At 36.3% G+C, this 18,186-nt stretch overlaps 1 long non-coding RNA gene across 2 annotated transcripts in view; it reads right to left on the reverse strand.

The window, feature by feature from the left end:
• The window catches only part of LOC140682308 (uncharacterized), an 84,173-nt gene that overhangs the window by 45,428 nt on the left and 20,559 nt on the right, over positions 1-18,186 (reverse strand). For both annotated transcript variants that reach the window (XR_012053851.1, XR_012053852.1), the window contains exons 3-4: positions 7,058-7,207; positions 6,393-6,475 (exon numbers count right to left, since the gene is read on the reverse strand). This is a non-coding gene — a long non-coding RNA (uncharacterized lncRNA). The remainder of the gene's footprint in view (positions 1-6,392; positions 6,476-7,057; positions 7,208-18,186) is intronic.

An 18,186-nucleotide genomic window follows, 5' to 3' on the forward strand; every position in this document is an offset into this window, starting at 1 on the left:
TAAACTCTCTCATTTGCAATACACTCACAAAATGATTTTTCTTGTTTCCTATTATTGTCCTAAATAATGACAAACAGCTGTCATATACAAGGTGATGATCTTTGCATGCCAGTAATGTAACAGCCATGCTTCATTTTAATCTCAGTATTCCCCAGTCTAGTTTCCAACCTTAGAAAGAGCAACAGAACAGGTTATTATGCTTCCCAATGTCTTTTCATTTTAAGTCTGAAATGGAAGACAATTTTCACTTCTGACAATCTAGTGCATATGAATCACTTTTGTTAGAGAAAGCTTACAGTATGGGCATGGTAATATGAAACTTTCCTGTGAGCTCCATCTAGCCATAAAATAAAAACAAAGAAACAAAAAAAAAAAAAAAAAAAAGAGAGAAATTGCAATTATTTTTTCTTGATTAATTTAGATTTAGCATTCATTCTGCCTGAAATGAAATTGAAAGGCTGGGGAGTCTTCAGCCAGTTAAAAGAAATCCTTTTGGAACTAATCCATGTTTGGTTCGAAGTCAGTGATAGTTTTCCTAGTTGACTTCATTGATGCTAGATCGAATAGCTATAAGTGATAGTTTGTTTTCTTACTAGAAATTGAATTTGCAATTGAACATTTGGCCTCACTGAATTTCATCCATTTATTTTTTTTAGCTTCAGTCAGTTTAGAATTTCACCCAATACATTTGAAAAAAACCAAACCACATCAGCTTCCTATGGCCTGAAGTCAATGTGATCTGGGGTAGGAACAAAGATATTCAGGATTGTGTATATTTAAATACTGTCACACTTCTAGCAATCAGATGTTTCAAAAGTTTATGGGCAATCACAGGACAGTAGGTAGGCAGCCATATAAATTAAGCTGACTACAAATTTTAGTCCATAGCAAAATGTTTGATAAAGTGACCTTTTAAAATAACCTGCTTTAAAGATGCAATCTTTCTGAATAGACAGACACAAAGAAGCCTATTAGCAATAGTTAAGTGGAAAAGAAAAGCCATCAATCAGATTTGATGGTTAAAAAGGTCAGTTTTCAAAAAGCCCACTTAACCACTGAAGCTTCTTGCTTTAGCAGGAACAATTGCTTAATCAACACCACTTATCTTCAGTAGTTAAGTTCTGTTCAAACAGAATGTGGTCATCTTGCTTGTTCAGCTATAGTTCATACCAAAGCAGGAGATTACAGATACTTCTCTGTTCCTTGTTTTAAAAAGATGTTCTGAAAAATGAATTCTGTAGTTTGTGCTTCAATGCTAGGAGAGCAATTCAGAGCAGACAAAATTACTGCACAGCAATATCTGGAGCTCAAATGGCAATAGACATTGCTATTTACCTAGTCAACCAGTGACTCACTTTAAGCATATGACCTTCACTTTAGAAATCTTTTAAAATATCTCTCAAAATGCTGAGAATTGTTGCACAAGTGAAAAAGGTCACAATCAAGAAGTAACTATACTGTTTATCGTGGGGTGAGGAGGTTTCACCATCATCTCTGCATGTGACAAGGTTCCATCTGCTGCACATAAGGATTATTCATTAAAGTTCTGTATACACAATCTCCTTTACCCACTTGATATTAGGATGTAACACTGTATAAAACATCCTGGAGATTCAATAGCAAAATCTAAATACAGACAACAAGAACTAGTTCCTTGATTTCTCTTATGCATTAGTCAAAGTCTGAAGGATTCAAGGCAATCTAATCCTAAAATGTTCATTAGTATCTTAATTTATCAGGTGGAATTTAATTTAAATTGATAACTTTTTTTTAATATCCAAAGGCCTCTTCTAATTTCATTTTTAACTTAAACACAAAGGATGTTAAGGTACAGACTTGTCTACAGGTGCTTAGCACACCTTTTCATTGAAAAGCCTTCCTTTCCGTTGCACTGGCTCTTTGGAAATCCTTGCTATACTGCACCTTGTCTTTCCAGCACTAGATTTTCTTAAAATACATTTCATTTTATATGGAGGTAGAATTGTGAAATAGGTATTAACTTCATTTTACCATAACAATGAAATGTACTACTTTTACATTAGGTGGAGTGAGTTCAGTGCACAGACAGACTAGCACGTCTCCCAGCTTTCATGTGGAAAAACAGCAGAGATTCAGGCTAGTCACTCTACTGTAGGAATGACAGTTCTGCTTTTCATATTGATCTCATTTTTTTAAATCTCCAAGACAGAAGTTGACAGTTTTAAGACAACAAAGAGAAAAATAAGGGGGAGGAAAGAAGAGAAGACAATTTGTCAGTCTTTACATGAAACATTGCTTTTTACTCATTTCTGGCCTCTAAACATGAAATATCTTGTTGATGTCTTCAGTTAAATCTAGGAGATCAAAGAATCAGTGATATATAACTTTCTGTCTGTCTAACAATTTTTCAAGAAAGAAATCAACTGAAAATTATAGAAAATTGTGCCAAAAGTTGCTATAATGCAGCTCCTTTTTTATTTCTTTTTCTTTTTAAGGAAACAAAAGGGAAATTGCAGGTGACTTTCCTGTTTCCTGTTACCACACAATTATGTAGGTATTAAATGGTGTATTAAATTACACAAGGAAGAAACACCATGAATGCAAAGATCAAAAATTATTTGTGTGAGAAATATCAAATTATTACTTGTCTTCCCTGGCATCCATAATAATATACTGGGTACTCTGTGTGGTCTCTGTGATCTTATTTCTGAAGAATTTTATTTAGAAGAGTGGAAAATTTTGATTTTGAGATAATATTTTAGATAAATAATAGGAAAAAAACAAGTCAGAAATATTTTAAATTTCTTTTCATTTCCTCCTACATTTCCCCTTTAAATTCACCCTCTCCAATTATTTGAGTCCAAAAGATTGAGAAAATAGATGAAGAAAGAAAAAAATAAAGAAAAAGGAGAGTTGTAGAGATGAGGATTCTTCTTTTTAATAGCACCGTTTTTTCCCCAAAAAAAGTTAGAATAATATATTTTTGCTGTAAATGTGGGTTTTTTAATACTTACCATTGCAAAAAATTTCTTCTGATTTTTTTGAGCTTTTTTCTTCTTTTTTTTGTCTGTCCACATAAAAGCAAGCTACCTGTAAAGATCTGTGATAATTTAGTGGACCTACTCCTTGCCTGATTCTTTTACAGCATGGAGTCAGAACTGGTAGAATTTAATGCAATTCTCATTCCCCAGTGAAGGGGAGATACCTCTGTGACTGATATCAAAGCATTGTGACATGTATTTTAGTGGCCTAGAACTCACTTTCTACCTTTTGGGGGAAGTTTGGATACCAAGCTTTAAGTTTTCACATATATTCAAAGCTTTAGTGCTGCAATTCTACCTCTTTTAGACTATTGCTATAATAACATACCACTAATGCAAAATTTAGCTGTAACTTTGCCTATGGGAGGAACGTACGTCTCAAAGTTTGTGTTCTTTGCACTCCTCAAATGGATGATGTGTGAGTTTGAAAGGCTCTTTGATGCCAGAACTACTCTGCTATCCCCCTTGTGTAAGCTGCTTTGAGATTTCCAGATGAAAAGTGCTATAAAAGTTCTAAATGGTATTGCTGTTATTATTTATTATATATTAAGCTAGAGTAAACTGCACATTACTTTTTTATTTTTTGTGCTTGGAAAGGGGAATGTACAGATAACTCATATTTGATAATGTATATATTTGGAACATTTGCTCTATGCCCGAAGCCCTACCATCTGTTTCCATCATTAAAGCCAAGAGAGAGTTTACCTGGGCACAAAGAAAACAAAGATGGCAAGTTCATTTCACTGTTGTATGTATTGAATCAGGGGTGTTTCTCTGTTCACTTTCTAATTTTCATCCAAGTGTAATTGTCTGCTTTTTGTTTTCAGTACCTTTGTGCTAATTGCTAATGGTGCACATCACTGGGTTGTGAGAAACTTAATAGTTTCATAAACTTTATTACAATGTCTCTATAAATATCTCAAAATCTAAAATTACAAATAATTGCTTCTCATTAGCAATGGCCTATAAACAGTTTATTGCTTCACCAATACTGAATCTGTATAAATAATATGTGCAGGACCAGAGGAAATAGCCTACATACTGTTAAACACACCCTGGACTACGAAAAGCAAAATGCATGACAGTAAAAAAAAAAAACAAAATCCAACCCAGCCACAATTAAATTTCTTGCTTTTAAACAAAACTCCTGAGGAATTAACTGAGAGCTTTAGCATAAACATTTAAGGTATAATGAAATCCATAGACATACAACAACAGATTTCTGGCAGATGCTGTTTGCTGATTTCAGCTTTTTTCAGATTGTCTGTCGTGGCCATATTTGCCTTTAGTTTTAGATTCAATATCAAATCTGTCAAAGATAATTGTAGAATATGTTACTACTTTGTACAAAATGAGTTTTCACCTTCACTGTGGTGCCTGGCCACTAAAATGATATTAATTGTGAAATTAATTTCTGCAGTGTTAGCAGCCTGCTAGAAAATTGCAATTATGTGCAATTCAAAGGCTGAAATCTCCTAAACTGAAATGCGATCTTGGCTTCCACAAACTGACTGTGGTCACTGTCAAGTATGACACAAATTATTCACATGAATGGCATTCAAATAAAGTCGTGCATTTTCAAGAAAATGTGTCATAAGGTGTTTCTCATAAGGGAATCCAAAACACCAGCCACATACACAAATCTGGATAAATTTTGGTTCTCAGTCTTAATATTCAGACAGGCACAATATGAAAATGTATCAGAAAGTAATAAACAGTAAAAGCCATATCTGTAAGGAAAATTCCTTGAATTAAGTTCAGTTAGGAAAAAGAAAATTTTCTTCCTAGTAGCTGGTAAGGGGCTGGGTTTGGATTTGTGCTGAAAACAGTGCCAATAACACAGGGACGTTTTTGCAGTGTTTGGACAGAGCCAAAGCCTTTTTCTGCGCTTTACACTGCCCTGCTGTCAAGGAAGTAGGGGAGGCATGGGAAGTCAGGAGGAGACACAGTTGAGACAGCTGGGATATTCCAGGCCATAGATTGTCACATTCAGCACATAAAACTGGGAAAGAAGGAAGGGGGGATGTCCAGAGTGATGGTGTTTGTCTTACCCAATCACCCTTCCATGTGATGGAGCCCTGCTTTCCTGTGTATGGCTGAACACCTGTCTGCCCATGGGAAGAAGTGAATTAATTTGTTGTTTTGCTTTGCTCATGTGTGTGGCTTTTGCTTTCACTAATAAACCTATTGTCTTTTTCTCAACCCATGAGTTTTCTCACTTTTACTCTTCTGATTCTCTTCCCCATCCCACCAGGAGAGTGTGAGTGAACAGCTGCAAGGAGCTTAGGTGTCAACTGGGGTCAAACCACAAGAATCCCCAAAACTGAAAAGGTGGCACCTTGGTTAAATGATTTTCAAAATCAATTGGTGCCTCACGAGACCTTCCAGAAGGCAAAAAGAATAGACTATTTTAGTTCACAGGTTTCAGCTTTGGGTTTTTTTTGGTTTTGTTTTTTTTTTTTTTTTAATGACTAAAAAATTATATTGTAGGATTATTGTTGATTGCAGGCAGAATTGCTCAAGTACAGTTTTTAAATGCCTTATATAATAAGACCATGAAATTATTCCACACATGGATTGTTTAAAACAGCTGCAGTAAGTGCCTGAAATTATTTCATCTAGTACAATGCCATTTTAACTACTTTTTTAAATTTAGAAAAATATATGCAATTAAGGTGCAATTACTGAAAAATGAAAGTGCCAGTGTAATTAAAATACATTAAATGTATAAATACATCCAAAATTTCATCTTATTTATTTGTCTGCTACTATACTCTGAATTGTTTTTTTGAGATAATTTCTTTCACATATATTTTAGGAAGCATAGCTGGTGGAAAACATTTCCCGTATGTCAAAATCATTTAGCATCTTTCCCAAAATAGTTAAATTAACACTTATTTTAAAATCAAATTAGATATAACATCAGAAAAAGCTGTAGATCAGAATGTGGAAGTAGCAGTCCTGAGAGCTAATGTTCAATTAAACCAAGAACAAACTCACTCAGCATTACTTTCAGCAGAAAGACACTCCTAATTCTGCCTCTCTATAATTGAAAAGGGCTGAACTGTTTACTGAAGAAACAGGACTGAATAACTTAGAAATGGAAAAATTTCCATTTCATTCCATTAATTTTCATTTTGTTCCATAGCGTAGAGAAAACTTTAAAGAGCTATGTCCACCTTCTCTCACAGTAGTAAACATTCAGAAAAATTAATATGCTGTAAATTTATGACTGATCAAAAGAAAAAGCATTCTCATACAAGACACAAGCACCTTTGGGAATTAATTGCCTGAAGGTATCACCACAGCCAAGAGCTTATCAGGGTTAAAAGCAGGATTTAACTTTTACAAAGATAGCAAGAATATACAAACCTGTAACAGCAGGATTAAATGTTTGACCCTGCACCAATTGGACTGAATGAGTTTCCTATGACGTCAAGGGTGTGCGATCCAGACTGGAAAAGAGAATTTTAGAAGGATAAAAAATGCTTGCTTCAGAATCTAGGAATATAGCTCTTGCTTCAGAATATAAGAAAGGCTTTAACAATCAGAGATTAAGAAAATATTTTTTGGCAATGAATCTCATAACTTTTTGATGGCTATTTCTTTTCTATTGTATTAATTTGGGCATGAATTACTAGTCTTTGTCTTTCTTTTTAGGGGTAAATCTAAAAGCACTGTGAAAATCCTCATCAATAAAATCAAAGTCAATCACAAATAGAATGGATCCAGACTACTTAATATTAAAGTAGTGTTAGAATTAGTAACCAGTATGTGATGAGGAAAATTAAAATACGGGGATTTCTTACTGTATCTAAAAGAGTATTTTACATCAACTCAAGTCAAATTAAAAGCAAATAATTTCTAAGGAACTTTAGTGTACCTTGTATGTAATATATGCAATGTATATTTTTGCAGTGGCTGTAGAAATTGCTCTTATTTTTAAGTGAGTAGCAGAATTAATATTGCATATTCAGATTAAATCTGCACAGATGATCAGAGCATATTATAAAGCTAACCTCAGCAGTCTAACTTACCCTTTCACAGGAGAGCCAATAGTGTCATTATGCCAATAATTAGATATGCAAACATGGGTTTAACTCCAGAGAACTTTAAATTGTCTTTTTGTTTAATATCCACTGTGACATATTGCCTTAGTTTTACTTCCAAGTTTCTTCAAATCTAAACTAAAAAGAAAAGGATCATGAAATTGTCTTAAATATCAATAAATTTCCTATTGTTCTTTGTAATCTAATGCTTTCTTGGCATGCCAGAATGTACATGATCAAGCAATTGTATAGCAGAAATTATTCCTTCTGAATTATTCTGAAAATTAATTTGAAAATAATTTTCTGACAGTTAGTACTCCTAGATATCAGAAGTATGTCACTCAGTATAAGTGAGAAAATGTGGATTTCTTTATGGAGAGAAAAAGAAAATTTTTAATCTTGTAATTTTTTTTTAATGATGAAGCACATATTAGAACATACTTTCATTTTGTAACATTTGTTTATAATTAATACATCCTATACATGCACACACATTTGAGTATCTTCACTTTGCATGTTCATTTGTAGTCAGCTACCAATAAGCTATGGCTGAATTGCTCACAGTAAAAAACATTGTGTAAAGTGAAGACTTTCTCTAAACACTGAAAGTAAGTTAGAAGCTTTAAATTAAAAAGAACTTTGTCTTTAAATATTCTCAATACTTCAGAAACATGATTTTTGCCTAGGAAGGTTGATTACTTAATCCATGAGTGAATTTTAAAGAAACTTTGAAATTGGGAAAATATATGTGTACTTGTATTAGATGGTACACTCAGAAAGTGATGTTTTATAAATAAAGAAAAAAATTTTATCTTTTGGACAACAGCTGTTTCATAGCAACACAGGAAACTATTACTCTTTGAATTAATAATAAACAATTACATATAGCAACATAAACTGTTCTTTAGGTTTTTTTGCAGAAAAGTGTAACAATTCCCCTTTCAAGCTTGGAGAGTAATTTCTAGTGCTACTTTTAACATTGTGACTGAATTCTAAGACTATAGTAGATTGTTGCTGGATACGACCATTGCTATTAAATCATTTAAGCATATTTGGTATTGTTACTAATGGTTCTGACCTCACACTACTTGAAATTTATTGAGCTTGGATAGATTCACATGAAATGTTTTTCTTAAAAAATACATACTTTTTCTATTATATTTAGGTAGACATAGTGAAGTAGACTTTATTTGGAATGCATTCTGGATATTAAAAGTGGTATTGGGAACCTCCTCATTTCACACCAGAAGTTTAAATCTTACTCATATATCATGGAAAATTTCAAGAGTCATTGTAATGTGAACAGTACTGCACAAATAGATCACCCTGGCATGTGTATTCCAGCTCAAAAGAGAATCATTAACTTCTCCTAACAAGCATGTTATTAAGTCAAAGAAAATGCATCTATCAGCTTCATGGGGTTTTGGTGAGATGAGGAAGAAGTGTAGTGGTGGATTGTTAGTGAAAAGTAATAGCAATTCATAGTCTTTTCTACTTTGTTTGGAGTTATTATTATTAGATGATCATCAGCATCTTTTCTCAAGGCATCCTCTTCTGGAAATAATAAGATTCACATTTTTTCCCATAAACTTTAGACACCTTTATGTATATTAACTTAATTTCAGTTCTAGGATCTGATTATAATTCCAGATAATTGATAAAACTTTCAAAGTCCATTTCTCACTTCATCTCTTTCTAAATAAATGCAAACTATGATATTAAAAAATCAAAATTTGCTTTTATTTTCTGTACTTTTACCCAAATCTGTTTGTTTTATTGGCATTTGCAGTAATAACAGAACAATGCTCTGTAACCTTTTCATAAATATAATGCATTATTACATCATAAATTATTATAATGAATCATATGAATTACAGAATCATAGAAAAATAAGAATCGGATGGGACATTAAAGACCATGTCTATTTCCAACCCCTCCCGCCATGGACAGGGACACCTCTCACCAGACCAAATTGCTCAAGGACTTGTCCAATCTGGCCTTGAACACTGCCAGGTTTGGGGCATCCACAACTTCCTGGGCACCCTGTTCCAGTGTCTCACCACCCTTACAGCCAAGAATTTCTTCTTAATATTTATCCTAAATTTCTGTTTCAGTTTGTACCCATTACTCCTTGTCCTATTGCTACTGCTCCTGACAAAGAGTCCCTCCCTGGCTTCCTGGAAGGTCCTCTTTGGAGGGATCTCCACACAACCTTCTCTTCTCCCAGCTCAACGGCCCTGGTTTTTCTTGTCTTCATAGAGGAAGTGCTCCGGTCCTCTTATCAACTTTATAGTCCTTCTCTGGACTTGATCCAACAGTTCCATGTCTTTTACACTGGGGAGTCCAGAGCTGGATGCAGCACTCCAGATGGGGTCTCAGAAGAACAAGTTAGAGGAAGAAAATCACCTCCTTTGACCTGCTGACCACGCTCCTTTGGATGCAGTTCAGGGTTCCATTGGCTCTCTGGGCTGGGACCACACACTGATGGCTCACGTTGGGTTTTTCATCAGCCATCACCCCCAGGTCCTTTTCCACAGGGCTGCTCTCAACCCAGGTGTAGGACCTTGTTTTGTTGAGCCTCAGGAGATTTGCACAGTCCTACCTCTCCAGCCTGGCCAGGTCCCTCTGGATGCCATCCCTTCCCTCCAGCACTCTGACTGCCCCACACAGGTTGGTGTCATCAGTGAACTTGCTGAGGGTGCCCTCGATCCCACTGTCTGTGTCACCAACAGGATGTTGAACAGTATCATCCCCAGGGCTGACCCCTGAGGGACACCATATGAAAGCTAAAAATAAATGGATGGTACATTATCAGATTGACTGTAGGACAATGAACTATCAAAGAACATACAGAGCAAAAAACCACAACTCACCACCAGATCAAAACCCTCCAAAAAAAGAGAAAAATCTAAAGTTTTTTGTATTGGAGACTAACAACTCAAATTTGCCTAGAATGGAAGGAATCACAGCGATGAATGAACAGAGCAGAAGCTTTTGAAGATTTGCACATCCATAATGAAAATTACACAAAGGACCACTAATTATTCTTTGCAAAATGGATAATACAGGGTAAGAAAATACTATAGTTTGCATATGATTACTGTTACAGATAAGAGAGACAGCAAGATGAGAAAGGTTTCATTAAAGTTGCATGCTGCTTCTCTATTTCATTTTTAAGCTGGTTCACACAAATTTTCCACAAGATTTTCTTTGTATATTTTTTTTACATTGGAACTATGCTATATTAATACCTTTATTCTAAGGAGTCATATTTGTGTCAGGGATATCAACAGTATAGTATTGTGGAGTAGTCTTATCCATTAATTATATTTCATTTTTTCTAAGAGAGACACTCCATGAGCCTGGTTGTTTTGAAGAAGGGAAATGATAATATTTTAAATTATATTATTGCTAAACTTGGGCTTAGCATGATGGGCTTCATCATCTTGGATAGGTCATGGAGAAGAGGAGCGGTACCTGAGACTAAAGGAAAGACAGTGTCACTCAAGTCTTCAAAAAGGCAAGAAGGAAACCCCAGGGAACTACAGACCAGTCAGCCTCACATCCATTCCAGGAAAGGTAATGAAACAGCTCATGATGGGTGTCATCTCTAAGCACATGGAAGACAAGATGGTTGTTGGGAGTAGTCAACATAGATTTTCTTCTAAAGGAAAATCTTGTTCGACCAATCTGATGGCCTTCTGTAATGGAATGACTGGGTAGATGAGGGAAGAACTGTGGATGTGGTCTATTTGAACTTCAGCAAGCCTTTTTACTTGTCTGTGGTAACATCCTCAAGGGTAACCTAAGGAAGTTTGAGCTGGTTGAGTGAATAATGAGGTAGATTGGAGCTGGCAGAGCTGAGGACTGTGATCAGTAGCACAGGGCCTAGTTGGAACCCTTTAGTTAGCATTGCTGCCCAGGAGACAGCACTGGGTCCAGTCTTGTTTGTCCATCAGTGACCTGGATGAAGGGACAGAGAGTCTCCTCAGCAACTCTGCTGATAATAAAAACTGGAAGGAGTGTCTGACACACCAGGAGGCTGTGCTGACATTCTCTGAGACCTGGACAGGCCAGAGAGCTGGTTGAGAGCAGAGGCCTGGACCAGGACAGGGGGTCAACCTGCTGGAAAGGCTGAGGGAGCTCAGCTTGTTTAGCCTGGAGAAGATGGAGTGGAGACCTGACCAATACATGCAAATATCTTCAGGTCAGGTGCCAAGAGAATGAGGACAGGCTCTCTTCAGTGGTTCTCATTAACAGGATAAGAGGCAATAGGCACAAACTGGAATACGAGAAGTTCCAGTTGAATATGAAGAAGAACTTACTTACTCTGAAGGTGACGGAGCACTGAAACAAGTTTCGAGATAGGTGAGATGTCCTCTTCTCTAGAGATATTCAAAACCTGTCCAGATGTGAACATGATCTACACCAATCTGCTTCAGCAGGGGGATTGGACTAGATGATCTAAAGAGCCCCTTCCAACCTCAAACCTTCTGTGACTCCGTGACTTCATTTTCTTTCACAATTTTGGTTGTGCTGAGCACAGTTTGACAGCACCTGAGGCTTAGATTGACTATAAATTGAAAGTATCCAGTCAGGTTCTTATTCACAATGTGACAGTCTAGAAGATAGTCACAGAACTTTGCAGTGGAGATTCTCTAGGTCTATTATTAAATCAGACACAGTGGTTTACAGACCAGAAGTCAATAATGGTATACACCCAAATGCCACTGTCCATTGCAAAAGTTCATAAGTAAGTATTTTCAGCAGAATGATGAAGTGGAATAAAACCTCTGGATTTCAAGACTTTTTACTTGTTACTTCTATATAAAATTGATTTTATTTTTGTCTTTAAACCAAGCCTTTCATTTCTTTATTAGGAAGACAGAGGGTTTTCAGTGTTATGTTTTTTAAGAAAAAGTGCCAAAGGATAGAAACCTAAAAAGCAAGACAGAACCTTTGAAAGACTCTGTCATTTTCTCATAAATTCTGCCTTGAGTGCAAGTGCAAAACAGAATCACAGAAAGAGCAGAGCTTTAATTCCCCACGTAGAGTAGGGATTTTGACCTAAAACAAGATTGGATCCTCATGCTCCTTGTGGCTGGGATTAAAATCAAGTGCAACTAAGTTATATTCACATCCTAACAGAAGCTAATGGTACTGAAATTATAGGGTAAAATGCAGCTGCTACTCCCTGGCTGGGGCATTGTTGGTATGCTCCATGATTATTCCCCAACAGTAAGCACCTACTAAGGGGGACAGAATGGAGGGCAGAGCAGAGTGGAGACACCATGTTGTATTGAGACCCTGTGGAAATTCTTTCAGGGAGGGGAATTTGGTGGTACTTTGCAGCTGAGGAATCACACAGCAAATGTCAAACAGTGGAGGGAGGAAGAAATGTTCTGCTGATGAGCCAAAAACTGTGATGAAATCTCTCTCCTTAGAACTTGGTTCATTATAGCCTGATTTTAAGATTAATGCACACATCCATCCCAAAGTTTCCCACCTCCAAGGTACAATCATCTCTCACTGGGCACGTGCAATATGATTTTTTAATGGTATCTTTAAAAAGCAAAGCTAGAGAATTTTACACCAATTGGGAACAATGGGAGGCAGGACTAGAGTCACCCGAGCTCTACCTAAACATAAAGAGACAGTATAAAGATAGGTTGAGAATGGATGAAAATTTAGAGAAGACACCATCATTATTGCTGGGATCAGTCAACAGGCTGAACCTTCTTTCTCCCTCATAGGGACACCTGTTTGATAAGAACTATACTCTCTGCATGCTGAATACTTGTGTTGGGGATTTGAGACAGTGATTTGAACATGTTTTTTCAGTCAGATACGGTCACCGGTAATCCTTAAAGCTCAACCTGTCGCAAAATTATATGATGATAAAATTATAAAGAGTGTTACGCTGTAACCTGTTGGTGAGTCTTTCATGGGTGCTGGCAGACACTGGCAGTGAGTAAAGTGGGAGTAAAGTAGGAGACCCACTTGAGTAGGAGACCTTTACTTGAGTAAAGTAGGAGAACCACTGAGGGGTCATAAGTGGGAAGATCTGCTGAGGGGCCTCCCTTGTGCTGTTGGTGTGTGTCCCTGAATAAGTCAGTCAAAGTGCCCTCCAGTCCAGCAGTATTGCTCAGTGAAGAGTTCCCCTAAAGGGAACAGACTGCTCAGGTACAAGGCTTTCCTTTCAATCAAACACAAAGGGTCGAAGAAATCTCCTCACACTAAGGTTTGAGGAAATCTCCTCCTCTTCACATGACAGCTCCTTCTTCCTAGAAGTATAATTTAATTGTGCACTCTGGTGCATTTCCAGTTGTCCAGTGTGTCAAACGTTACATCAAGGTGATGATCCATATTCTACTGCTGAAAAACATAAGTTCCCATCCTCACAGGGCTATTTCTTTCACTATCATATATTGGTTGTGAGTAAGAAAAAGAAAATAAATTTCTATAGATTCATGAATAAATATTCATGGATATGTATATGGATGGACCTACCTCTAAAAATGAATATTATAAATATTATATTTGATGTCTTTTAAATTAAACTTTTTTCTGTGATATTTAAAATTTGGGGAAGAAAAATGCAGTTATGATTTCTATCTATTAAAAGCTAAGTGAACCTTTGAGCTTCCTTTTTTTTTTGCCTTAAAAATATATTTGCAACTTTCAGTCAGCTTTAGTCTTGGCCAAAGTGTTTGACAGAGTTTTCAGCTAAATTTGTTCTTGTTATAAAATGCTGGACTCACATCTACACTGAAGGTAGGTGTCATGTATTGTTTATTTGCTGTCTTGTAGATGAGACATTTGAAAATAGAAAATACACAGGCTCAACAAATCAGCCATGTTTTTCCACTATGAACTTTATCTTTGTCAGTGCAAACATAGATAAAAAACATCAGAACTGGAATACAAATATTTCCTTACATGTGAGCTTCTGACTCAATTCTCAGGTTCTCAGTTCAAATAATCACCTTCCAAGTTTTCCTGAGAATCTTTTTGATATCTTTTGAGACCACCTCTTTGAGTTTGTCATTTACTATTGTTTCTATCTTTTTAGGAACATAAAGTAAATTCCTGAGTATTAGCAAGTTCTTTTACTGAAATCACTGTTACATAAAATTTTATATATTTGATGGCTCTTTATTTTAGTATTGTCTGAAAGACAGAAAGCTTTTCCTCTTGCTGAAACTGAAAGCAAAGAACATGTTATTAGCTGAGCATGGATATTTTAATAGGGCTTTCAAGTCCTCATATATATTCAGTAATTTAGTTCCCAGAGGCTTTGTTTTTAATTTATCTTTAATAATGTGCCTCATTATTTTAAATGCTAGCAAATATAGAGGGACTCATAAGGAAAAAAAAAATTATACTGTTGTCCCTATCACAAAATTAGCAAGTATTTTCTGTTGTCCTTATATATTTTTTTATATTCTCTACATGCAATAACTCAATGGTTAGAACATTTGATGCTGCTTTTAATGATGGAGCTGAGAAAACACATTTTTCTTTTTAACTGGTGAAAGATACAGGGCACAATCCAACATTTAATACACAGCCCTCCTGATATTGCTGGATTTTGGAACGTGTCTTAAGTGAGCTGTATATTCCAGATTCACTCGGGAAATTAGTCCCAAAACTACCTCACAAGACATGACCTCACCCTTATAATAAGCACTGGACAATTTGTTTTAGTAATGGGTATAATGGCAAAAAGCCAAGGAGGATAGGGGCGAATCTTGTCCATTATTTTTGTCAGCCTAGGAATAATGTAAGCTTTGTACAAAATGCAAAGCATCACTTAGGAGCTGTGCCTAAACTGCAAAGGATGAACTCTGCTCTCTGCCATAAGCAGACAGCTCTCATTGAGAAAAATGGGTATAGTTTATGCATGTCTGAATTTAAAATTTCTTCTAGACATCATGGTTTTGTGGTGGTTTTTTTCCCCCCAATGGACCCTCTCTCAAATTCTTTCCCTTTCATCTGATTGAATGAGACAATTATCTTTTTCTGTTAGTATACCAGTATCTTTAGTTCAGTTTTTCAATCAAAACATTTCAATTGCGAGCCCTTTTAGTCTGTGAGCACTTCAGAGTAAGGGTTGTTTTTCACTCTGTATTTAGTGCTCAGGGGTATATTGTTTTTTAGACCCATGTTATTCTAGAATTTAAGCAATACATGAAAACTGTTTAAAGAAAACACAAATTCGGTAAGAATTGTGTGCCTGCATCTGATTTACTTGGAAACCTTCACTTCACACTCTGATACCCAGCATGGAGAAGGCACAGATTTTTCTCATTTATATTTACTGACCACTGATGTAAACAATTGCAGTTAATTGATGTTTTCACAAAATACTGTGTAGTCTTGATTTTTGTAATGGCCTTCATACCTAGGAGAGATAGATAAATGTAACACTGGAAAGCAAGAGATACAATTTTTATTGTTGCAATCAACTCACCTCAAAAATAATGGACCTTGAAAACTGAGAGACTTCATGATTCATATTTCTGTTTGCAATAACCATTTCACACACTTAGATCTAAGATTCACATAAACAATTTTTCAGAAATGAGACATTAGGACTAATTATGACATTTTATAAAATCATTTGGCAATGATCTTAATGAGAAAGAAATTTTTTTTTACTTTAATTAAAATGAGTTATTTTCTTGCTTTTATAATATTATGTATTCATACAGATCTCAATGTTTCTTCTACTCCTGAATGTGGACAATACACATTCACATATATATATATATATATATATATATGATATATATATACACACACACATAGCCCAGCAAACCAGCATTTAAAGAAAAAGATTTAAAATTGTATAGGATCAGGGAAAAGACAATTACAAAGGAAAGTACAGAAATGTTCAAAATAATGTATGATTTAGGGACAGCACATAAAATCATCTCTTCTAGTAACTAGATGTGACAGTTTGTAGAACTGAAAGGCAACACCTTCCAAATTAATAGAAAGGAAATAAACATATACAAATTCACCATTAGCTTGAGATAATTATTCCACAACTTGCCTGTTAGGTCAAGGCTCAATAGGATTCAAATTATCCTAATATGTTCATGGACAACAAGAATAACTATACTAACAATAGGAAAGTCACAAAGTCAATGTGTCAAAACTATAAACCATTATTAGACATGCAGGGTAAAGAAAAGCTTCTTCCATGTCAGTCCACGATCACACATTAATGTTTCTCCTGCATATTAAATTTGTTATTGTCAAAAAAAACCCCACAGATAACTGGACTTCTGGCCTGCACTAAGAATGATTACAGAAGTGGCTCCTGCTGATGAAATTGTCTTAATTTTACTAAGAATCATGAAAATACCTATTCCTGTATAAAATCATAGAATCATAAAATGGTTTAGGTTCAAAAAGACCTTAAAGATCATTTAGCATCAATCCCCATGCCATAGGCAGGATCATCTTTCCTAAAACCAGGTTGCTCAGGGCTATATCCTACCTGGCCTGGAATGCATCCAGGGATGGGGCATCCACAGCTTTTCTCGCCAACCTGTCACCACCCTCACAGTAAAGGTTTTTGTCCTTGTATCTAATCTAAACCTACCCTCTTCTAGTTTAAAACTTCCCCCCCCCCCCGACCTATCACTACACCCCCTTGTAAAAAGTCAATCTTCATCTTTCCTGCAGACTCCCTCCAGGTACTGGAAGGCAATGCTAAGGTCATCCTAATGCCTTCTCTTTCCCAGGCTGAATGACTGAATTTCTCTGAGCCTTCCCTCATAGGAGAGGTGCTTTATCCCACTAATCATCTTGGTGTTCCTTCATTTGGACTCATTCCAACAGGTCCATGTGCTTCATGTGCTGGGGACCCCGGAACTGGATGCAGCACTCCCAGTGGGGTCTCACCAGAGTGGAGGGGCAGAATTATGTCCCTCAAATGGCTGATCATGCTTCTTATGATTCAGCCCAGATATAAATGGTGTTTTGGGCTGTAAGTCCACCAGCACCTCCAAGTTCCTCTCTCAGACTCTTAATCTTTTCATCCCCCAGCCCAGATTGATACTGGGGGTTGCGCCAAATCAGGTGCAGCACCTTCTCTTGGTCTTATTAGAACCCATAAGATTCCCATGAGCCCACTTGAGCTTCTCAAGGTGTCTGTAGATAACATCCCATCCTTCAAATATGGCAACCACTCTCTTCAGCTTGGTGATGTCTGCAATTTGCTGAGGGGGCACTCGATGCCCTCAGCTACGTCATTAATTAAGATAATAAATAGCACTGATCCCAGTACAGACTCCTGAGGGATGCCACTCATCACTGATGTGCATCAGGATTCTTAGCTCTAGGATGCGGCCATCCAATTAAATCCATATCCACCTAAAATGAGTACTTCATGTCTCAAGTCCACAAAATGTCTCTCAGTCCTTGTATGCATATTTCACTTTTGCTGAATGTCATGGTTTAGGAATGGCACTGCTTGGTTTAGTGTCCCAGCCCCCACCAAGGCTATCCCAAATCAGATACTGTTTATTTGCTCTCTCCCTCTTCCTTCCCCTTTCCCCTTTTCACTTTGGGGATGGACTTGAAAACTGGAAGCACAAAAAGATGATAAGCTAGGGTTGAGATAAGAAACAATTTACTGGAAAGAGGAGTGACTTAAAAATTGAACAGTAACAATATTAATTAAAAAAGTATGCAAAAAAAGAGTTCACATAAAAAAGTACTCACTGCACTCCTCCCTACACCACCATGCCTTTCTTCTCACTGCAATAATGACCTGAGGTGGTATAAATAACAATCTGGACATTTCCACAGGGGTCCCAGCCCTTCCTCCTCACAGATACTGAGAAAATTTAACTCTGTCCTGGCCAAAACCACGCCACTGGATCATTAAATACAAGAACATTAAAACCATTGCACAATAAGCTGCCTATTTTCCTTTGAATTAATTTTTTTTCATATTAAATGGGAACCTCTAAGGTGAAAATGTAGCAGAGAAAGAAGAAAAAGAAAATTTTTACTGTTCAGGAAGGGTGGACAGAGTTTGGATACCTCAGCATCAAGTTTTATTTCTTTTTTTGTTTTGTTTTCCCTTCTCATTTCTCTAG

Source organism: Taeniopygia guttata, chromosome 2 (assembly GCF_048771995.1).
Source record: "Taeniopygia guttata chromosome 2, bTaeGut7.mat, whole genome shotgun sequence".
NCBI classification, from domain to species: Eukaryota; Metazoa; Chordata; class Aves; order Passeriformes; family Estrildidae; genus Taeniopygia; species Taeniopygia guttata.